General features: G+C 42.8%; 1 long non-coding RNA gene across 1 annotated transcript in view; it reads right to left on the bottom strand.

The window, feature by feature from the left end:
- LOC308458544 overlaps window positions 1–24,239 on the bottom strand; it is a 344,702-nt gene that overhangs the window by 47,248 nt on the left and 273,215 nt on the right. The window contains exon 2 of the long non-coding RNA XR_013977541.1: window positions 1,883–1,998. This is a non-coding gene — a long non-coding RNA (uncharacterized lncRNA). The remainder of the gene's footprint in view (window positions 1–1,882; window positions 1,999–24,239) is intronic.

Raw genomic sequence — 24,239 nt, 5'->3', positions numbered from 1 at the left:
ACGAACACAATTAATATATCTGAGATAATCTTTGTGGGCAGTTTTGGGGCAAAGCCAGCTGTATGCTCCATGATCCAGCTTCTTTTTTTTAACGCAAAAGCACTTAGGGGAAACTCTGACTGATGTTGAGGAGAAGGCTGCCTAGCCTTCCATTCCCTCCAAGCTCTTTTCCCTGATCTAAATCGGCGCCACCCGGATGCTATTAGTCCTGCAACAGCAAAAAGAAAAGAAAAGAAAAAAAGATATAGGTATGTAAAAAAGATATAGGTGTTAGAATTCCTGCTCCATGATTGCAGTCATGGGATTTTTATCTATCACATGACGGTGTATATTTTGACTCCACAAAGTGGGAAGTGACAGAGACAGGATGTTTGTGTTACTGTGTTCCGTGAAGTGGGATGGTTGTCCTTTGTTTTCTCTCTCTCTGCTGTCTGATGCTAGAGAGAGAGGGAGCCATGTTGCAGTGTTCCGTGTGTGTTTATATGTAAATAAAGCAGATTGGCCAAAATGCTGAGTTGCTGAGGTCTGTTGCGCACACTGCGCAAACTCTGTGGATCCCTAAGTGTGCCGATGTCTGTTGGCATCAGTCGCTGTGATGTTCGGGCAGAAGAAAGCTTTTGAAGCTCCCGAACGATCGGCCAGGAGGGAGAGAACATGCCAGTCGGGCATGTGTCTCTGCCAGGGTCCTACTCAAGCTCCTGACAATAGGCACCTCTATTGTGCTTTCCTCTTTTTTGCTCCAGGGCTGATAATAGCAGTTAAGAGCATTTTAAGAATGCATCTGAAGCTTCAGGCAGCTGGCTCGTCTAGCTCAGAATTGTCCCTACAGATTGGCAGAGGGAACATTCCCATCCCTATATGAAGAAGAAGAAGAAGAAGAAGAAGAAGAAGAAGAAGAAGAAGAAGAAGAAGAAGAGTAGTAGTAGTAGTAGTAGTAGTAGTAGTAGTAGTAGTTTGGATTTGATAACCCGCTTTATCACTACCCGAAGGAGTCTCAAAGCGGCTAACATTCTCCTTTCCCTTCCTCCCCCACAACAAACACTCTGTGAGGTGAGTAAGGCTGAGGGACTTCAGAGAAGTGTGACTAGCCCAAGGTCACCCAGCAGCTGCATGTGGAGGAGCGGGGAAGCGAACCCGGTTCACCAAATTACGAGTCCACCGCTCTTAACCACTTGAACCTGGAACTTTTTGCATGAAAAGCAGCCACGCTCTTACTGAGCTATGCCCCTTTTTCTCACACATAAGCCAATATGTATAATTTTGCACATATGTATATGTGCAAAATTTGATAGTGAGGAAACACTGGGCCCATGTAATGAGATGCCATCCATTCTTCGACACTGTTTCTTTCCCCACAACAATTAACAGCGGTAGACTTTTTTGTCACATTGAATCGCGTGAGCATCTGAGCTCTCATTTTTCTAATGTGCCAAGAACATGTGGAGCATGCATAATTCCTGGATTAAAAGAAGGGAGTTTTTTAAAAATAAAAAAGCTCTATAATGTTTTGGCATTTGCAGTGCCCCTGGCTGTGTCTTGCTTTCCCCATTTCTTCCAGAGCTTGATTAAAGCCTATCAAGTCATCAGCATTCTTTGAAAGAAAAAAGGAGTAAAATGTGCTTGCCAATATTATGGTTAAGCAATATTGGGGGGTGGGGGGGGGCGGGTTGTAAACAAAACTGGTAAAATAAGGCTGCAATCCTGCAGTCCCGTACCTAGGAAAAGCATCACTGACCTTAGTAGGGCTTGGTTCTGTAAAAAGGGTTTGCCAAGAGAAAAATATAGGAAAATTGTGAATTTATACTGTAAGTCCTGCAAAGTCAGTTTGGTTATTTCTCTGCAAGCCAGAGAGATGGTTCCTTAAAGTTTTGTTTCAACTTACTTTTTAAGAACTTGCAAGGAATGTAGTTCTAAAGTCCAGTTTTCTTCATTGCGGACAGCAAGAAATCCATGGCTGGAAAATGTCAGAATTGGTTTCTCAGCAGTCAGTTGGAAGTCCTGGTAGGGCAAGAGAAAGAAAGTGACAAACCTCTTGACTCGACTAGCTCGCTATGTAGCTTGTTAGAAGGATAGAAAGGAAAACCAATCGGTTGAACCATGGGACACGATTCTCAGAGAGGCGAAAAAGCAAACAAGACTGAGAGACATGAAAGTAAGTTGCAAAGCTACAAGGAAATCTTAAGAGACATAATTAGCATTCTTCAAAGTGTTCTGATGATTCATGCTCAAATGAGAAAATGTCACACACTGGCATGTTTTTTAGAAATATCTTTGTTAAAAAGAAAATCCTTCGGATGTTATTGGAACACAGGAAGCTATCTCATACCAAGGCAGACTAACTGTTCTAACCAGTCCCATATCATCTCCTTTCATTGGCACAATGGCTTTTCACAGTGTTTCACATCGCCTGTTGCATGAGATAAGAATCTCTTTTTAAAAAATAAAAATAAAAATAAATCTTATTTATTGATTTTTCACACACACACACACACACACACACATTTACAAATTTTAACATAGACCATAAATTACTTTACCTGTTGGCTTTCTGTCTTCTCCTTCCATGGCTTCCATATTTACCCTTGAATGCTGCATACTTCACATATACAATTCAGCACACTTGTTTTTAACCTATTTATCTTAATAATTCATGCTGTTGCTCATTTCAAGTCCTGCTGGCATATTCACCTCGCTACTTTCTTGGGTTCCATGATCACTGAAGATGATGACAGCAGTTCATGGAATTAAAAGATGTCTGCTTCTTGGGAGAAAAGTGATGACAAACCTAGATAGCATCTTAAAAAGCAGAGACATCACCTTGCCAACAAAGGTCCGTATAGTTAAAGCTATGGTTTTCCCAGTAGTGATGTATGGAAGTGAGAGCTGGACCATAAAGAAGGCTGATCGCCGAAGAATTGATGCTTTTGAATTATGGTGCTGGAGGAGACTCTTGAGAGTCCCATGGACTGCAAGAAGATCAAACTTATCCATTCTGAAGGAAATCAGCCCTGAGTGCTCACTGGAAGTGCAGATCCTGAAGCTGAGGCTTCAATATTTTGGCCACCTCATGAGAAGAGAAGACTCCTTGGAAAAGACCCTGATGTTGGGAAAGATGGAGGGCAAAAGGAGAAGGGGACGACAGAGGACGTGATGGTTGGACAGTGTTCTCGAAACTATCAACATGAGTTTGACCAAACTGCGGGAGGCAGTGGAAGAAAGGAGTGCCTGGCATGCTCTGGTCCATGGGGTCATGAAGAGTCGGACGCGACTAGACAACTAAACAACAAGAATAGTAATTCTTTAAATATTCAATAAAAAGTCTCCAGTCCTCAAGGAATTTTTTCATCATTTTGGTCTCTAGTTTTTGCTGTTAATCTTGCCAGTTCCGCATATTCCATCGTTTTCAAAAGTCGTTCTTGCTCTCTTCGAACATCTCCTCTCTCTCTCTCTCTCTCTCTCTATATATATATATACCAACTCTTTTGGGTCATTGTTATCTAGGATGCCTAAAAGAAAAGCTTCTTGGGAATTAGGAACTTGAATATCTTTTTAATCTCATTATATAGCCTGAGATGGCCATCTCATGCCTCTCCAGATATTGGTGGACTTCAGCTCCCATGAATCCCAGATAGCATGGTCCATAACGGTGTGGGATTATGGGAGTTGGGGGTCCATCAACATATGGAGGGTCACAGATTCCTCATTCTCTGTCTTAACTAGAAATGCCATGGAGTGAATCTGAGGCCCTTGTGCCTACAACTTGGTGCCTTACGAGCTACAGCCCCTCCCCCTGAGAACAAACTATGCTTGTCCACTTTTCTCTGGCAGAACTCATATGTCTTTCAGAGTTCACCTACAATGACAAGACAAAACTTTTCCTGGTTCCAGTTATAGCAACAGCTTGAGTATGGGAGAATCTTCAAATAACGTGCTTACAACTCCATGTGCATGAAGCTCACTCTTTAGAAATGGCCTTAATCAGTTGTACGGACCTAGTAATATGAGGCAATGGCATAGCATGGGTGGGAGCCCACAGGGGCGGTTGCCCTGGGCACAAAATTGTTCTGGGCACAAAATGCCAATGCCCGGTGCTGCCTCAATACGGCTGCATACTTCTATTGGCGGGCTCCATTGAAAAACGGAGCCAGTGTGGTTTAGTGGTTAAGAGTGGTGGACTCATAATCTGGGGAACCGGGTTCGCTTCCCCACTCCTCCACATACAGCTGCTGGGTGACCCTGGGCTAGTCACACTTCTCTGAAGTCTCTCAGCCTCTCTCACCTCACAGTGTTTGTTGTGGGGGGGAGGAGGGGAAAGGAGAATGTTAGCCGCTTTGAGACTCCTTCGGGTAGTGATAAAGCAGGATATCAAATCCAAACTCCTCTTCTTCTTCTTCTTCTTCTTCTTCTTCTTCTTCTTCTTCTTCTTCTCCATGTGAACCACGAAGTGACCTCTCCAGACAACAAAATGACTCTTCTTTTCTTATCTCTGTGGCTGCGATCTCCTGGGTGATGTGGACTCCGTAAGGCGGTTGAACGTGCATGTGTACTCCATCAAAACACCCTGCGCAGCCCTGGGTGCTGGCATCCCATGCTATGTCACTGATATGAGGACAAGAGCAAATTCCGGGGCTGAAATTGCTAAACAGAGGGATCAAAACAAGGGTGCTACTGCTGGATACTGAATCTTATAGTGCTGCTCAAACATCTTGAATAGCTCTTTGTCGAGCATGGTAATAGCATCCTGTGCATTCTGGCTTTTATTATCTACTGCCTTTTAATTTTTTAAAAAGAATTATCTGAAGGGGCCAAGGCTATTGATAGCTTTCACAAAGGGTAGTCATGCTTGTCCAGGAAAAACAGTCATTTGGAACCAAATTAGAAACTATGCAATACATTTAAAGCCAGCACAGCTCTGAGCATGAGTCATGTGAGGATAGTCAGTTTATACCTCCTGCCTCATTGCAGCCTTTAATTGAGAGCCATGGGATATCAGTGTTGCAGAGAAAAACATATTTTATAGCGTCATTTGGATGAAGAATATTTGGGCCAAGCCAAACCCAGAACTACCCAAAAAAAACTTACCTGAATATTCTTTGAATATTCTTTTGAATAAATGATCAGAACCAAGATCTAAAGCCCAGGCTTACTCAGTTTTCTGCTTTGCCTGGGCAGGCAGTAAGCTCATACCGTCCAACATTTCTCTGATGAAAACAGGGATGTCATAATGATAATTTTAGTATCTATACCCCGCTTGTCTGAATGGGGTGCCCCAGCCACTCAGGGCAGCTTCCAACATATATATATATGCTGGAAAATATATATATATATATATATATATATATATATATATAGTGGAACCTCGGGTTGGGAAGTTTTCAACCCGCAGCACCGCATCTGTGAATGTGCATGATGCGATTTGGCGCTTCTGCACATGCACAAAGCGCTATTTAGTGCTTCTGTGCATGCGCCAGCGCCAAAACCCAGAAGTAACCCATTCCAGTACTTCCGGGTTTTGGTGCGTCCGTAACCTGAAAACGCGTAACCCGAAGTGTCTGTATCCCGAGGTACCACTGTATATATATGTGTGTGTGTGTGTGTGTGTGTGTGGTGTGTGTATAACATTATAAACATTTTTTAAAACTTCCCTATACAGGAGACTACCTTCAGATGTCTTCAAAAGGTTGTATGGTTACTTATCTCTTTGGCTCAGGGTGGGTCACATAACTCCAGACCCTCCGACATTTCTCTGAGGGAAATAGGGACACCCTAAGAATAGCAGGACATTCCAGGATCAAATCAGAAACTGGGACAGCTTCTGTAAATTCAGGACTGTCCCTGGAAAATAGGGACACTTGGAGGTTCTGTAAGCTTCTCCTAAGTATGGCAGCATGAAGCCTTGAAATGGGGTGTTTTCCAGCCTCTGAAGATGGAACAACATAAAAACTATGGGAAATCACCCATTCCTCTTCCATCCTGGCCAGCCTGGGCAGCTGGTCTTCACTGTATCTACTACTACCTAGACAGGGTGGGGAGATGAAATCCGCATGCATATAAAAACCATTCTGAAAATGCTTTTTTTAAAAAAAGCATTTTAAAAAATACATTGAATTTTCCACAAGGCTCCCCATCGCCATCTAGTTTCACATTTCATATTCCACTTAATACACACTTAAAATGTTTTATTTGCAGTCCTCAGGACATGTAACTACAGTGGAACCTCGGTTCTTGAATGTCTCCATTGATGAACAATTCAGAACCCAAACGCCAAAAACCTGGAAGTAATTGCTTCCATTTTTGAACATGCCTCAGAAGTCAAACAGCTTCCAAGGCGTGTTTCTCCATTTTTTCAATGGATTTTGCCAACCGCCCTTTGATCTTCAGTTTCTGAATGTTTTGGAAGTCGAACGGTCTTCTGGAGTGTATTACGTTCAAAAAACCGAGGTTCCACTGTATATTTTTCTACTTGTGTAAAGGATTTTAAAAGACCTATCATTTTAGTTCACTTATTTCTGGAAGGGTGGTTCTAGGTGTATAGATGAAGCCCCTGCACAACTATGGGTTTCTGTATTAATATCACTGGAGGTTAGAGATCTTTCCTAATTTTCTTTTTCCTTGCTTTCTTTCTCAGTAGAACCTCAAATGAATGAGATGGTGCCTGTACCTGAGAGCTTTACATGGCAAGTGGAACTCAGATGAGGTTCTGACATGGAGCCTGTATGTCTCTTACAAGATGTTTATCTCACTGCCAGCATCCTTGTACTTTCCCTCCTCCCTCCTTAACTCAACCACACATATACAGATAATTGTTTTAAGGAGCTGAAAAACAAGGAATGAAGATGCAGGAATTCCTAGGAGTTTAGGGTGCACTTTCGTTTGGTAAGCAACTATGAAAAGTAGAAATCAAATTTCTTTTGTTGGCCGACACTGTAAATGTCTTAAAAGAAACTGGCAGACTCATACGTATAATAAAGAAAAGGAAATAACTTTTCTTGATAGATTTAGAGGAGTTAAAAAATCAAAGATTACCTTTCTTTTTTTCACCCAAGGCTTTGAAGAGTTCTCATTTATAAACTTAAGGAATATTTTCTCTGATGCCAGAATGACCTTTCTAACTTTCGTGTTCACAAAGGTCCTTTTTCACAGCGTGCAATTCATACAGAGAGCTATGAAATTTTGCATAATGCAAGTGACACTTTTTGATCCATTTTCCTCTTCTTTCTCTTTCTTGTGAATTGCAGATGTTACATCTGCGCCTGTTTCCATAGAAACAGTCAATTTTGGAGTTTGAAAAGGGGGTGAGGGGTGGGGTGCCAGAGAGTTGAGTGGCTTGGGAACGAGTGCATAAAAATGGGGTTAAATCAATTCTTCATTTTAATGCTCGTGAAATATAAAACAAAATTAAACATATGAATCATCTGAGGCACTCATCAGAGACTGGAATATCTGATTAGCTATGGACTCCAGTGTGAATTTGTTAATGATGGAGCTCTGGTACCTTGAAATACTTCTTTTTATTTCAGTGCTGGTTTTCTTTCCCTCAAGTAAAAAATAAAATAAAAAAATCCCACAACTCAAGAATATGCTTGAACTGCTTATTTAAGTAAAAGCCAAGAAGTGATAAGCATTAATGAGTGTTAAATAGCAAAGCAAAACCCAGCTTTGTTGAACTGAAAATAGTGAGACTTTTCTAGCGTCTTTGAAAACAACTAAGACGGATTGTGTGCAGACTTAACCGGTGTCTTGGGGATCAAACAGAAGTTAATTAAAGAAAGTGGAAAGTTATATTCTGTGGAGGCTAAATTGAAAAAAGGCAGCATTGTGACCTCTTTGTGGAAACTTTGAGGGTGGTAGAAGAAGTCACACAATGTGGACTGCAAACTGCTTGCCCAATGTTTTCAGTGCCCTGAATAGTGAAGGAAAACAACTATAGCAAGTCAGGCAAACAATGGCAGGGAAAATAGGGAATTAATGGCTTTGTAGCTTTTCACCTTCTGTGTGATGCTGAATGTCTACTTCATATATTCTCCCAAATAAAAAGGAGAGAAATACTTCTTCCCTCCACTCGTTAAAACGTGGGAGAACTTGCCACAACACACCATAACTGGAAGTGATTTAGGAGAAGGAGACAGAATAGGAATTTCATGGGAGCATGACCTCTTCACATTTTTTCATGGAACTTTAGGTCCAGGCAACAATTTGTCTTTAAATAATACATGGCAATAGAATTCCTTCCCACCCCATGGTTCTAGCCAAATGCTTCACTTTTTTTAAATATACAGTGGTACCTTGGTTTACAACCATAATCCATTTCGGAGGTCCGTTTGTAAACCAAAACAGGTTGTAACCCAAGGCGCGCTTTCGCCAAAGCGTGTTCTCCCTAACAGAGAGCACGTGTTGCGGTTGGGGGAACAAGCCACCCTGCTGTTACTGGGCAGATTTTGGGAGGAACCCAAGCCATTAAGTGGTTAAAATTGGGTTGCTGGGGAGTTTTGATTGTTGCCAATTTGGAGGAGGGGTCAGAGGCTTTAAATACAGGGGCCAGACTTTGGTCGTCCTCTTGGCCGTTTTGCATCGGATCACCCACCCTCCCTCCCTTTAATAGGGGTTTTTTTTCTTGATCGCTTGACCTTGCTATGCCTGTCATGGGGTCATCCGCCTTGGAGCGGGGGCCTGGTAGGAAATTTGCCATCTGGCTGATTGGCTGGTGCCATTTGGTTTTTGCCTACTGTGTAGCAAATCGTCACAACTTGTAAGGTTGGCGGTTAGGCATTGGTTAAATTGGTTCTTGGAGGGGTAAGTGCCTACCCCTCCAAATGGTGCGGAAAGGGAATTCCGTTAAAGGAATCCAGGGGCTTGCCATTCTTTTCGTCCTTGTCCCTGGCATCGGACTTGGGCCATGCAAGCCCCACAGGAACATGAGGGTGAGAAGTGAGGGACTGATGCCCAGCTTCATTTTCTCACCCAATACTTGTTTCCCACGCTGGCTTCCGCTGGAATCCGGAAGTCAGTTCTGTCCCTGGGGCAAGGACAGATAGTCATAACCAATGCCTAAGCAACCACTCACATTTTTTGTATTTTGAATAAAGTTGTGGCCAAAAATTATGCCAAAAACCTTAAACAAAAATTGATGTGTGAAGTGTGAATTTTTTTGGGGGTGGCATTGTGGGACTCAACATGCAATGGGGCCTCCCAAAAAAATTTGTTCATGATCGCAAAAAAAATGGGTTGTAATCCAAAAAAAGATTGCAAACCGGGACACACACTTCTAGGTTTGATGTGTTTGTAATCTAAAATGTATGCAAACCAAGACGTATGCAAACCAAGGTACCACTGTATAATAATATAATATAATATAATATAATATAATATAATATAATATAATATAATATAATGCAACAGGCTAAACAGCTCTGTTTTTGAAGAAATACTAAGGGACGTGGGTGGCACTGTGGGTTAAACCACAGAGCCTAGGACTTGCCGATCAGGAGGTCGGTGGTTCGAATCCCCGCAACGGGGTGAGCTCCCGTTGCTCGGTCCCTGCTCCTGCCAACCTAGCAGTTCGAAAGCCCGTCAAACTGCAAGTAGATAAATAGGTACCGCTCCGGCGGGAAGGTAAATGGCGTTTCCGTGCTCTGGTTCGCCAGAAGCGGCTTAGTCATGCTGGCCACATGACCCGGAAGCTGTATGCCGGCTCCCTCGGCCAATAAAGCGAGATGAGCGCCCAACCCCAGAGTCGGCCACGACTGGACCTAATGGTCAGGGGTCCCTTTACCTAATGTAATAATGTGTGTGTAGAGTAACACAAAACACTGAAATTCTCAATAAAAAGAGTTAAAAACATTCAAAAGATGATTAGAATAATCATGGCTGTGCTCTGTCTCCACAGTTGGAAGCAGCAATGCTTATGAATGCCAGTTGCTAAAAAACACAGGAAGGGCAAATGCTGCTGCAAAGCGTGTTCTCCTGCATGGAGAGCACGTGTTGCGGTTGGGTTTAGCAAGACATCCCCCACCCTTGTGCAGGTTAGTTTGGATGGCCCCTTGGACAGGTTAGTTTGGATGGCCACGGTTGTGATTGGGCTCCTTTGGTTGTTCGGGAGATTTTAATGTTGCTCATTTTGATTGACAGCCTAGAGGCTATACATTCCCTGCACACAGCGCTGAGCTTCCTTTTTTTGCTGTACGCATCAGATCACCCGCTCACCCTCCCTAATTTTAGGGCTTTTACATTTGACCTTGCTATGCCTGTCATGGGGTTGTCTGCTTTTGGGCCAGGGGGCTGGTAGGAATTTTGTCCATTTGGCTGGTTGGCTGGTGCCATTTGGTTTTTGCCTACTGCACAGCAAATCATCACAACTTGTAAGGTTGTGGTTAGGCATTGGTTTTATGAATTGGTTGGTGAGGGGCATGGATTGGCTGTGCCTGCCCCTCCAATGTTGCTGCTGCAAGGGAATTCCTTTAAAGGAATCCAGGGGCTCACCATGTTCTTGTCCGAACCCCTGTCAAGGGGATAGGGCCACGCAAGAGCCCCTGGGAGCATTTGGGGAGAGGTGAGGGCCTGGCACCCAGCTCCATTCTCTCCCCCAAAATGTTTTCCCTTACTGGCTTCGCAGGATTGCCGATGTCAGTTCTATCCCTGGGCGGGGACAGATAGTCACAACCAATGCCTAAGCAACCACTCACATTTTGTATTTTAATAAAGTTGTGGCCAAAAAATTATGCCAAAAACCTTAAACAAAAAATTCTGTGTGAAGTGTGAATTTATTGGGGGTGTCTTGGGGACCTCGACATGCAAATAGCTTATCACATAACCTCCCAACATTTCTCCGATTCCCCCTATTCCATACCTTCCAACCTTTCTTCAATGAAAATAGGGATGTCCTAAGGAAAAGCAGGACATTCCGGGATGAAATCAGAAACCAGGATGGCTTCTGTAAATCTGGAACTGTCCCTGGAAAATAGGGACACTTAACCAAATTACCGTAATTTATGCTTGCTGCATTAGCCATGAACAATTTACAACAATAGCAACTCTTAATGCATGCAGAATGAAATATACACGATCCAAGCTGTACAGTTCCTTTATTTGTCTAGGGTTAAATTTACAGTATTAGATTTCAATGCCAGGAATATACGAAAGCTTGTGCAACTTTCGTTGCCCTAGGTGTGCAATGCAGAAAGTGGGTGTCAACTGACAACAAACTTAGACCTTTAATCTTCCCTAGCACAAAAATTCCCCCTATGCACAAGATTAAAAAATCTTCTGAATAAAACCCAGAGTTTCCAGCTTGAAAGGGGATTTGCGCTTTAACCTGGTGTGACCTAGCTAAACTTCAGCAGAGCAGCTATGAAATGGAGGGAGAGGGTGGGGAGCAACTTTCAAAGTCTGCTTTTCAGCAGAAAACGAGGACACCCATTTGTATTCACAGAGGTACAGCAGATTTATGTCAGATAAACATTTAAGTGCTTCTGCACAAGCAGCTCGGCCAATAGATGTGAACAAATCGCTGGTGGGCGGAGCAATGGAAGAATCCTTGGAAAATCCATAGAGAGTTGGCTAATTTACAGCCGCTTGCTGCACCTGTCACTTTCACAAATCAATGGGAGTGCCTAGCCTTTAATAACACGGGGTCACTGGTAAAGGTTGCATGTGTCGGCCATACAGGCAAGACCTTTTGGGATGCCAGAAAAAAGAACCTCGGTGACGCACATTAACACCCACATGTGCTTTGATGCCACTTCCAATTTACTTTATCTTAAATTGTCAACTAGCAGAACTCTCTCCCATATTAATAAACTCGAGGTCTGTATCCAAGCCAGGAAAAAACGAGGCAGCTGGTTTGCTCAGAGGAAAACAAAAAGGGGAAAATGTGCCTCAGTCTGAGAACGAAGAGTGAAACACAATGGATTATTATTATTATTATTATTATTATTATTATTATTACAGTGGTACCTCGGGTTAAGTACTTAATTCATTCCGGAGGTCCATACTTAACCTGAAACTGTTCTTAACATGAAGCACCACTTGCTGCTGCCGTGCCCCCGGAGCACAATTTCTGTTCTCATCCTGAAGCAGAGTTCTTAACCTGAAACGCTATTTCTGGGTTAGCGGAGTCTGTAACCTGAAGCGTATGTAACCTGAAGCGTATGTAACCTGAGGTACCACTGTATTTAAAAAGGATGTCAGGTTGTTGTGTAAAACAGAGAAGTGTTTCAATTTTTGCAGCGGTGGCTAATGGTCACTGAAACTAGTAGAGTGGGAGGCCTATGGAGAGCTGGGGCAGACTCAGTGACAAGCAGAGCCATCTAAGGGCCAGTTTTGCCCTCATCCTCCTCTGTGTTGAGTTCTACAAAGGCAACGCCGAGACTAAGGAGGAAGAAGCTGAGACCCAGGGCCAGCCCTGGAGTTGAAGAAAGAAAGAGGGTAGGCAGGAGGGGACTGGCTGAAAACAGAGTGGAATTGGTGGGGCAGTGCCCCATTTTTCCTCATGGGCCGGCCTCTAGGTAAAGGTAAGGTAAAGGACCCCTGGATGGTTAAGTCCAGTCAAAGGCGACTATGGGGTTGCGGCTCTCATCTCACTTTCAGGCCCAGGGAGCCGGCGTTTGTCCACAGACAGCTTTCCAGGTCATGTGGCCAGTAGGACTAAACCGCTCCTGGCACAACGGAACATCGTGATGGAAACCAGAGCGCACGGAAATGCCGTCTACCTTCCCACCGCAGCGGTACCTATTAATCTACTTGCACTGGTGTGCTTTCAGATTGCTAGGCTGGCAGGAGCTGGGACCGAGCAATGGGAGCGCACCCTGTTGTGGGGATTTGAACCACCGACCTTCTGTTCGGCAAGCCCAAGAGGCTCAGTGGTTTAGACAAAGAGCCTCTACCTCTAGCAATCAACCATGGAGCACAGAAGCTTGGAGCTTAAGCATGCAGGACATTTACAATGCAAAGAAGAGGTGATTCAAATAACCTCCTTTGGCATACTTTGGTTATCTCATCAACCTGGTTTGGGTCTATCAGTGAAAGAAGTATCCTCTCATGGTGGTTCAGTAGTTTGTGTTGATTCGGCTGGAGATCTGAGTAGGTATTCATTGGATGCATGGAGGATCTGGACTGCTCTAGGAAAAGAGCTTTGCTTCCAAGTGTTGAAGACTGTTGCATTGAGCTTAAAGGTTAATCGCAGGGCTCCCAATGACTTGTATGAATCCAGATTGCTTCCTTACTAAAACCATCATTTTTTAAAAAAACGTGGCATTCATGGAGTTGGAAATCTTCCAAGTTGCTGGGATGATTCCAAAACTCAATCAACAGTTGCAACATTAGCCCTCTTCCTAATGCTATTTCTAATAAATATAAACATAATTCACCGTAAATTTTAAATCCTAGAAGGTAACACTGAAATGGACCGTGTTAGACCACCTCTGACTCCAGAACCTAAATTAAGTTGATTCTCAAGCAACTGCACCAAAATATGAAAAACTTGTAAGAATCAGTGAGATGCCGCCAAGTTACTTTCAATCTTGATTTTAATCCTGCCATGTTGATCCAAAATTTCAGACTGGGAGGTATGATGCGTTACAAAACCTGAATTTTATAGCAGCATGCTGTAGGCCTAAAAGAGCAAGGTGTGGAAAAGTTGGCCCTTACAAGCATATCTGGCAAAGATCCCCCACAATTATGCTGTTGTGGAAATGATTTATATAATTACTATGGAAGTTTGCTCTAGGGCTGTATCTCTGATCTATTAAACTAGTGCAGTCTTTTTTCTTCTTCTTTGCAAGCATTTCTACTCTTGGATGACCCAGAGTTGCTTGATCTGACAGCTAGAGCCACTTAAACTGTTCCCTGCAAAAGATAGGGTGCTTTTCTGCTACAAAAAAAAAAAAAAAGCATTCTAAAGTATAGAGTGAGCAGAAAAGAAAAAATGTGTGGCTGTGAAGAGCAATTTCATTGCTGATGTATAAGACACTGGATTATATTTTTACAGTGCTTTTTTCCCTAGAAAAACTGGTGACGGTACTCACTGTGAAGTTGTTACAGTAAGTGGTATAGTTTTTAACAACAACAACAAAAAGAGGTGCCAGTACTGCGTACCCCTGAATACCTCCTGAAAAAAGCACTGGGTTTTGGTTTTTTTTTCTATTTGTCATGCTTTTCAAGATGCTTTCTATTTAAATATTGATTTCTTTACCATAATTGGTATTCTACACTTTCTATCCCAAAAGTCCCCCCAGGGCTTACAAAAATAAAATAAAATATAGATATAGCAATATAGAAAATTTTAAAAATGCAAGAATTAAAATCACATACAAAATGCAACAAACTTGCAGTGTTAACCAATATATATATACATATCTATATATCTATATCTATATATATATATATCTAGAGACCAAATTGTCCAGATGAAGGGATATTTAGACAGAGTGAAAAACAGCTCCAGCATCATCATCATCATCTTCTTCTTCTTCTTCTTTATACCCCACCCATCTGGTTGTTGTTGTTGTTGTTGTTGTTGTTATTATTATTATTATTATTATTATTACCCTGCCCATCTGGTTGGGTTTCCCCAGCCACTCTGGGCAGCTCCCAACAGAATATTAAAAACATGACAAAACATCAAAAATTAAAAGCGTCCCTAAAGAGTTGTGCAGAGGAGAATTTCAGCAGGTTGGTTTGTCATACCAGCTACACCTCCTGGAATTCCCTTGTCCACGTAACTATTAAAGATCCAGGAACCCTGTCCTCTTTTGCATCTGGTCACCCAAACAGCAGCAAATGACATCAGTACCTCAAGGTGGCCAATCAGATGCCTGTGGGAAACTCGTAAGAAGGATTCAAGCATAAGACCACTCTCCCCTTCTGTGGTTGTCAGCAACTGGTATTCAGAAGCATTAATGACTGCATCTATGCAGGCCATGCCTTCTCCTCCAATAATTGGTCTAATCATGGGTAGACAAACTAAGGCCCAGGGGCCGGATGCGGCCTAATCGCCTTTTCAATCTGGCCTGTGGATGGTCTGGGAATCAGTGTGTTTTTACATGAGTAGAATGTGTGCTTTTATTTAAAAGGCATCTCTGGGTTGTTTGTGGGGCCTGCCTGGTGTTTTTACATGAGACAGCAGTCACGAAAATAAAAGGCGCCTGCTTCTTGGGAGAAAAGCAACGACAAACCTAGACAGCATCTTAAAAAGCAGAGACATCACCTTGCCAACAAAGATTCGTATAGTTAAAGCTATGGTTTTCCCAGTAGTGATGTATGGAAGTGAGAGCTGGACCATAAAGAAGGCTGATTTGACCAAACTGCGGGAGGCAGTGGAAGGCAGGAGTGCCTGACGTGCTCTGGTCCATGGGGTCACGAAGAGTCGGACACAACAAAACAACAACAGAATGTGTGCTTTTATTTAAAAGGCATCTCTGGGTTATTTGTGGAGCACAGGAATTTGTTCATTTTTTTACTTCTCAAAATATAGTCCAGCCCCCCACAAGGTCTGAGGGACAGTGGACCGGCCCTCTGCTGAAAAAGTTTGCTAATCCCTCTAATCCTCTTTTGAAGCCACCTTAGGGCATTCTCTGCCTCCTGAGGCAGCAACAGCATCTTCACCTGTGCTGCCATTTTGAATGGTATGTGTGTGTGTGTGTGTGTTAAAGAAATTCTGGGCATGAACTTGCAGTAGAAAATGGAAGGAATCACTTATGCTGGTCATGGAGCTGAAGGCTCAACTTGTTTTATAATTAAACCATCTTTTCACCTGGCTGAGCAAAGAGCAAGCAGCCATGACTGCTCTGTGATGTTCTCTTAGAAAACTCATCTCCATTTGAAAGCTGGATGGATAAGGCCTTTCTTTCCCCTCCTACCTTATTCGCTAAGTATTTCAAATAATGTTCTATCCATTTAATTTTCTATTCATATATGCCGATACTTATTCTAAATGTGTGGGGTATGTAGGGGGGGGGGGAATTATGCCACAAGAGCCTGAGGAAAATCTTAATTAAAGCCGTACAAGAAATACTGCACCGAGTTAATAGCAGCAGAACAAATCCTAAAGGCTCAGCTTTGGCCTCATTTATCTGCTATTCCTTCTCCTTTTACTCAGCATTACACACTGATATTGCTGCAGGGACACTTCCACTCCCACAGAGAAGAGTGGAACAACAGCAGCAGGGGATGTTTCAAAGGCATGTGTGAGGCTGCCTCGTTGCTAAAGCTAAGCAGGTCTGGGTCTGGTCAGTACCTGGATGGGTGACTGCCTAGAAACCACCATCATCAACCACCACCATCCTCCTCATGAAGAATTTCCTTGAACTGGTGTGCAGCCCTTCCTTCACTCTTTAGCCCTCTGAATCCTGCTCCCATTGTAATCTTCTGCTATAGTGAGTGGCAGGAACCGCTCTCTGGGCCTCTCTGGGCTCAGCAACATGTAATAGCCTTTGAGTTCTAGGAGTCAATGGGGCCGGAGAGCCATCAGCAGAGAGGCTGTCCTGCTGGTGCTGTGGGAGATCCGGGGTCTGGCTCCCCTCTGCCATCTCTGTTGGCGCCTGCATCATCATCATCATCATCATAAATAATAATAATAATAATAATAATAATAATAATAATAATATAATTTATTTGTAACCCGCCTATCTGGCTGGGTTTCTCCAGCCACTCTGGGCAGCTTCCAACAAAGATTAAAAATACATTAAAATGTCACGCATTAAAAACTTCCCTGAACAGCGCTGTCTTCAGATGTCTTCTAAATGTCAGGTAGTTGTTTATCTCTTCGACATCTGATGGGAGGGCATTCCACAGGGTGGGCGCCACTACCGAGAAGGCCCTCTGCCTGGTTCCCTGCATCCAAACTAGTAACCTCATTACCCTGCCCTGTGCTGGGCCACTTGCCTGCTTCTGCCTCTTTGTGATCCCTCATGCTCCTTGCTTCTAGTACCTCCCAGCTTGTCCCCTCGTCTGAGGTGTTGCCGGTATCCCACCACCAGGATCTGGAATCAATGCAGCAGTGGAAGAAGCTGCTTGGGCGCCTGGGGCAGCGAGCCCAGGAGTGGGGCGAGCCGCCCATAGGGGCGGGGCCTCTGGAGTCTGCCTGCCTCCTCCCACAAAGCTGCCCTACAGCTGGGGGGAGGCAGTGGGTGGACCATTTGGGCAGCGGGGAGCCTGCGTGCGCCCAAGCCACAGTGTCTCTCCTAGGAGAGATGCGTGGCTCAGGCACACTGCAGGCCCAGCAGTGAGTGCCGCCCGGCATTTTGTGGTTGTTGTTTTTTAAAAAAATTATTAGCAATTTCAACATAACAACTTATCAAAACATATCATATTCATTATTTCCCCCCCACCCCAGACTCCCTCTCTCCCTTCCCCTCAGCTCCTCTCTCTGATTTCTCAACACATATTATTCTCTGCATGTTATAAAATTATGCAAATCCTTACATTATCCATCTACCATGTTATCAATCAGTAAATTTGTGTGTGTTTATTCAAAACCTGCCAAGGAGTCCAATTCATTTTGTTGTGTTTTTAAATAATTTGTATAAAGTTCCCATTCCTCCTTGAAGTCACAGTTGTCCTTGTCTCACAATTTATATGTCAATTTAGCCAGTTCTGCATAATTCATCAGTTTCTCCTGCCACTGTTCTTTTGTCGGGATTTCCTCATTCTTCCATCCTTGTGCTATCAAGACTCTTGCCGCTGTTGTTGCATACATAAATGCATTTTGTAACCCCCTCAGTGGTGACACCCGGGGTGGCCCGCACTCACCTCACCCCCTTTTTTCTACCCCTGGATCTATGTCATTGTCTTCTGTGCCCTCCCGGGGGGGGGGGGGGGCTCTTGAGCAAGCGGCTCCCACCTCATCCAGCCAGTCCCTGACATTTTTACAGCACAAGAAAAGGAATGATCTTACAAAACCACTTGTGATCTAGAACCCAGCCATTCCTGACTATGGGTAGGCTTCTCCAAGCATTCAACTGAATGCGCATAGAAGCCCGCCAGACCTTGCCAGTCGGGTGCCGTTTAAGCCCTTGATTAACTCGGAAGTAAACACCGTTGGGGGATGCGGGTGGCGCTATGGTCTAAACCACAGAGCCTAGGACTTGCCGATCAGAAGGTCGGCGGTTCGAATCCCCACGACGGTGTGAGCTCCCATTGCTTGGTCCCGGCTCCTGCCAACCTAGCAGTTCGAAAGCACGTCAAAGTGCGAGTAGATAAATAGGTACCGCTCCGGCGGGAAGGTAAACGGCATTTCCGTGCGCTGCTCTGGTTCGCCAGAAGTGGCTTAGTCATGCTGGCCACATGACCCGGAAGCTGTACGCCTGCTCCCTCGGCCAATAAAACGAGATGAGCGCCGCAACCCCAGAGTCGGTCACGACTGGACCTAATGGTCAGGGGTCCCTTTACCTTTACCTTAAACACTGTTGAGTTTAATGGAACTTACTTCCAAGTAAGTGGGTACAGGATAACAGCCTGAATTCTCCCCGAGCCATCTTTGTTGTGAGAGCAACATCTGCCATTTGAGAAACTAGTGTGGACTCTCGAATGTCGCCCTGTCATCCCCTGATCATTATATTTTTAAATGGAACATAACATGGTTATCTAGAATTATCAGAGGGCTTTCATTTATTACATGCCTGAGCATCCTCTTTTCCAGACAGCACTGATTTCCTCATTTAAGATCTCTGAACCATGTTACAGTCAGTCACTATTATTTCTAAGTAGAGCTGACAAGTGTAGCACTAAAGATATCCAAAGGCTTCAGTCACAGGCATTTACTGTAGTAATGACAATTTACAAGCAATCAAAAGTTTACCGGAACAGATGCCCGAGTCTGTGTGGTATATTGGTGATAATGATAGCTGGAGCTGGCTTATGAAGACAAACCTCGGCGTTCCCTCATTTGCAATGATTCCTCACTGAAAATAACCTAGAACCAGCTTGGCCAATAAAATTATGTGCACATTCCTAGAAGTACAAACTGCTTCTAACGTTGTATTTATTGTTTCACATTTCAGTCTGTGGAGAAATCACCTTTTAAAGTGCATTTAATGGGACCTGGTTTGCTTTATATATACCGTACTCTATAGGAGTGCTTGTAGTTTTGTGAAGGATTAAGTTTAAAATACAGAGTCACAATTGGTGGCTGGTGTTGGTTGTTATTTAGTTACATTATATATTTTACCTTTTAGTTTATTACAAATAAACAATATATTATTCCTTTATTCAATTACAAAGGTGTCTGACTGGTTTTGAACTACATCTAAATTGCGCTACTGGGATATAGCAAATCGCCTGCTATTGTTTTGGTTTTTTTAAATGATTGTTTCGCACAGCATATCTAGAGTGGTCCTCAGTTTCAAAAGTATTTTGTGGCATGACCAGGGCTGGCCCAAGACATTTTGGCACCCGGTACAAATGACAAAATGATGCCTCCCTCCCTGTCAGGTAAGAAGGGATGGGTGAAGATCTATACCAGGAACAAAGAGGGAATAAAGATGGATATCAGGATCTACTGTTCCAGTAGATCCTTCTGCCACCTGAGGAAGCTGCCTCACCTTACCTCATGGGTGCATCGGCCCTGGGGAAAAGGAGTACTGGTTTTGTAGAAAAAGAGGTGCCAGAACTCACCACGAACGCTTCTCTTGTTCTCTTACAATGGCAATGGCGCCCACCTGAGAGGTGCCGCAAAGCGTGTTCTCCTTCATGGAGAGCACATGTTGCGGTGGGGTCTGCTGAGCCACCCCTCTGTTACCAGGCAGGGTCTCTAAAGATGGCCTGGGGCAGTGATTGGTTCACTGGGTTGCTGGGGTAAAAGTTATGTTGCAATTTTGGTGGGAGGGGTAAAATGTTTAAATACTCTGCACGCAGCCTGGAGCTTTCTCTTTGCTGCGTGCAACGGATCACCCGCCCACCCGCCCTTGAGTAAGGGGTTGTTGCATTGACCTTGCTATGCCTGTCATGGGGTCGTCTGCCGTTGGGGCAGGGGCCTGGTAGGAATTTTGTCCATCTGGCTGATTGGCTGGGCCATTTGGTTTTTGCCTACTGCGTAGCAAATCGTCACAACTTGTAAGGTTGTGGTTAGGCATTGGTTATAAATTGGTGGAGGAGGGGTTAGGATAGGCTGGGCCTGCCCCTCCATGGTTGCTGCGGAAAGGGAATTCCGTTAAAGGAATCCTGGGGCTTGCCATCTTTTCGTCCAATCCCTGGAATGGGACTAGGGCCGGCAAGCCTTCGGGGAGCAGGCGGGTGAGAATTGAGGGTCTGTGACTCAGTTCCATTTCTCCCCGACTTGCTTTCCCCCGCACTGTCTTTCGGTGGTGCCCGGAAGTCAGTTCTGTCCCCAGGCGGGGGGACAGATAGTCTTAACCAATGCCTAAACAACCACTCACGGTTTTGTATTTAAATAAAGTTGTGGCCAAAATTATGCCAAAAACCTTAAACAAAAATTAAGTGTGTGTTGTGAGTTATTTGGGGGGTGGCTTGGGGACCTCGACACGCAACTGAGTTTCAGCAAGTTCCGGCTGAAAGAAAGCCCTGCTACTCTCCAAGAAAAACAGGCCCAAGCACGCTTGAGTGTACAGATCTTTGGGTTGTGACCAGAATCCTTAAGCACTTTTTTTCTGGTCTAACGTTTTGAGTAGATTTATGGCCGGATCTTATATGCACCCATAAATTATAGAGCCATAGGTTACAAGAAAAAAATAATGAATGGTTGAAATACTTTGATTGTTATATGATGCTACAGAACTGATTTCCTCTCTTATCATTTCAGGTGATGGGAGCTGTGCTCCAAAATGGGCATCCGGTTGGGGAAGATTGCTTTCATAAAAAAAGATACCTTTATCTTCTCAGATATCAGTTGGCACAATGAGGCATTGTGTGACATTTTCAATACACTTACATTGTTATTATTATATTATCATTAGTGCATCATTATTTTTACTACAGATTTGGTTCATTTTTCTCCTGCACGATAGTCACACAGGAGTAATCTCTGTGCGGAATAGCAGCAAACTTGTTTATCGTCTGTATTCCTGACACAAATGCCATTAGGGATAAACACTGCTACGGCACAATAGAAGGATTCTTAAGGAATTATTTATGTATCCGTGTTTGAACATTTATTTGAAGCCCTTCTAACATTTTTCTTTTGGCATTTTGAAGCGTGGAGATGTGAAGTGCTGCATACATCTGCTTCTGTGGTTTTTTGTGTGGGGTATAATGTCAGGAGCTATAATTAGTGAGACATTGTTTTATGCATGATAATGCGGCACACTATTTCAAATAAGAGTTACTTCAAATCAAATGCTAATTATGACAAGGCTGGATTGTGGAAGTTAACCCTATACCCATAAACCTACTCTCCTCTCATCACTGGCAGAGGCAGTTTCTGAAAAAGTGTTTTCTTTTTTTAAACAACAGCAGCAGCAACAACAACATTTTATCAACCACAAATACATTGTTCCTGATGGGCAGGTCTTCTGTTCTTTGGAGAGCACAAACCAGACTTTCTCATGCAGCGCAATGTAGCACTTGTGAATTTATGGGAGAATTTCAGGCACAACAGAACATTATGGATTCCTTATTGTAGGCACGCACACACACACACACACACACACACACACTCCTCTGATGCAATCCTGACTTCTTCTTTTTTGCCATATCATTTTTATTAATTTTATAATAATGCTTTCCATTACAATATTTCCTCTTACAGATAGGTAGCCGTGTTGGTCTGCCATAGTCAAAATAAAAAAAATCCTTCCAGTAGCACCTTTAAGACCAACTAAGTTAGTTCTTGGTATGAGCTTTCGTGTGCAAGCACATTTCTTCAGATACACTGAAACAGAAGTTGCCAGATCCTTCTATATAGTGAGAAGGTGGGGAGGGGTATTACTCAGAAGGGTGGTGGGAATGGGAGATTGGCAGATAGCTGGGATGAGCCTGCTGACGACTCTTAACGACTGTAATGGGTCTTACAGGAAAAGGCAAGGGGTGAGAAGGTGAGAAATGGCTTAGTCATGTATAATGGGATAAGAATCCAATGTCTTTGTTCAAACCAGGTTTCTCCATGGTTTTAAGTTTGGTAATGAAAATTCTCTCAGACTCGCTGTTCTCAGACTCTTCCCGTCATTTTGGCCAGTTCCGCATTAACTTCAGCTGCCATTCTTCCTTTGTTGGTAATTCCCTTTGTTTCCACTTCTGTGCTAATAAAATTCTTGCTGCAGTTGTTGCATATAGGAAAAGCTTAGTATCTTGTCTGTTAATGTCTGTACCTACAATTCCCAGTAGAAAAGCTTCCGGTTTTTTAATATATGTATATTTCAACATTTTCTTAATTTCATTATACATCATATCCCAGAAGCATTTCACTTTCTTACATTCCCACCACATATGATAAAAAGTACCTTCTTTTCCCTTACATTTCCAGCATTTATTATCTACCTTATAGAGTTTAGCTAGCTTCACCGGTGTAATATACCATCTGTATATCATTTTCATCACGTTTTCTCTTAAGGCATTACACACTGTAAATTTTATTTCTTCTTTCCATAATTTTTCCCAATCTTCTAACTTTATATTGTAACCAAAATCTTTAGCCCAATGAATCATTACCGATGCAATCCTGACTTCTTCATCAGTATGGAGTGATAAAAGATAGCTGAGAGTGACACATCTCACGTGGGTTTAAACTGTTGTCTTATAACTTTAGGATTCCATGTGGCATATTGAGTGGTTGGCTAATAAGGAGCAGGAAGGAAGATACAAACTGGATGAGGAAATGGGAAATGGATATGACTTCATTAAACCCAGAATAATTATTTAAGAAAAGTCTACACTACCTTTCAAACCATGTTGCCTAGAATGGTTTGTAATATACTGTATTAAAAAAGCAAAAATTGAAAGCCGTATTGATGGTCACCAACTTGCACATACCTTGCAACCATACTAAATTATGCTTACTGAGAAAGATACACCACAATAAGATTTTTTTTTGTTAACTTTGTTTGTGTTAAATATGTATTCTGTAGTTGACCTCCTTTGTAATGTTTTATTTTGAATTTTTTTAAGATAATATTTTAGTTTTCTGTTAATTATGTTGCTTTGACTGTATACTCTATATTTGACTTTCTTCAGATTGTTTTGTTGATGTTTTATTGATGTTTTAATATTCTGTAAACCGCTTTGAGATTTTTCTTAATAATATAAAGCGGTATAGAAATGAAATGAAAGAAATAAATTAGAAGAAGAAGATAAATCATCATCATCATCATCATCATCTGTATATTGACCTTCATTTAAAGATCACAGGGTGGTTCACGTCATAAAAATACAAAATGACAACACAAAATACATAATAAAACAAAAACACAAACAAACCAATAACCTCCCAACCAATCACATTTTAAAAAGCCATAGATTGTTTAATTAGTCAAAAGCCAAGGAGAAGAGGAATATTTTTGTCTGGTGCTTAAAGATATGTAATGAAGGCATCAGGCGAGCCTCCTGGGAGAGAGCATTCCACAAGCAGGGAGCCACCACAGAAAAGGCCCATTTTCGTTTTGCCACCCTCTGGACCTCTTGTGAAAGAAGCACATGAAGAAGGGCCTCAGGTGATGATCACATGGGGAGAGGCGGTCCTTGAGTCAAGGTAGTCAATCTGTAGTCCTGAGGGGTGAAGCAAGGTGAAAGAACTGTACTAGAGAACATTTGAGACACGCAGAAGAGCTGTGTTTTCTCTGTAGATTCCCCCTTGCTGAATTGTGCAGAAGCTATTGATTATATTTCAAAGTTTAAATCCCCACCCCACACCCATACCAATGCCTATAACTTCATCTGTCTGGAGCTGTCTAAACTTCAAACAGATTTTTGAAATTCAGGAAGGAAGCAGTGTCAGAAAAATACGTTATATCGCCAAACCGTAAGCCTCTCTACTTCTCAAATAATTCCCCCCTTTTCCTTTCCCTTCTTTGTGATTAGGATGCACATATATTTTTCAATAATCAATTCTTTTCACTCCAATAGACATTTTTAAAAAATGAATGTTTGATTACAGCTGAGACTAAGCAGTTATTGCAGTTTCACCTTCAGCTTCGGAATTTTTTTGAACAACAAAATGAAACCTTTGAAAAGGAAGCCAACTCAAGAGACTCAAGATATTTAGGTGAAAGAAACCATCCAGTCTAAAATGCAAGTCAGGAGCCTAGATGCCAACAAAATATGAAAGCATGAATAATGAAAAGATTCTTGACCTTTAA

The sequence above is a fragment of the Podarcis pityusensis genome, assembly GCF_964106645.2.
Source record: "Podarcis pityusensis genome assembly, chromosome: 11".
Taxonomy (NCBI): Eukaryota; Metazoa; Chordata; class Lepidosauria; order Squamata; family Lacertidae; genus Podarcis; species Podarcis pityusensis.
The sequence above is the reverse complement of the archived record's forward strand: the minus strand, read 5'-3'. Positions and strand labels throughout refer to the sequence as shown.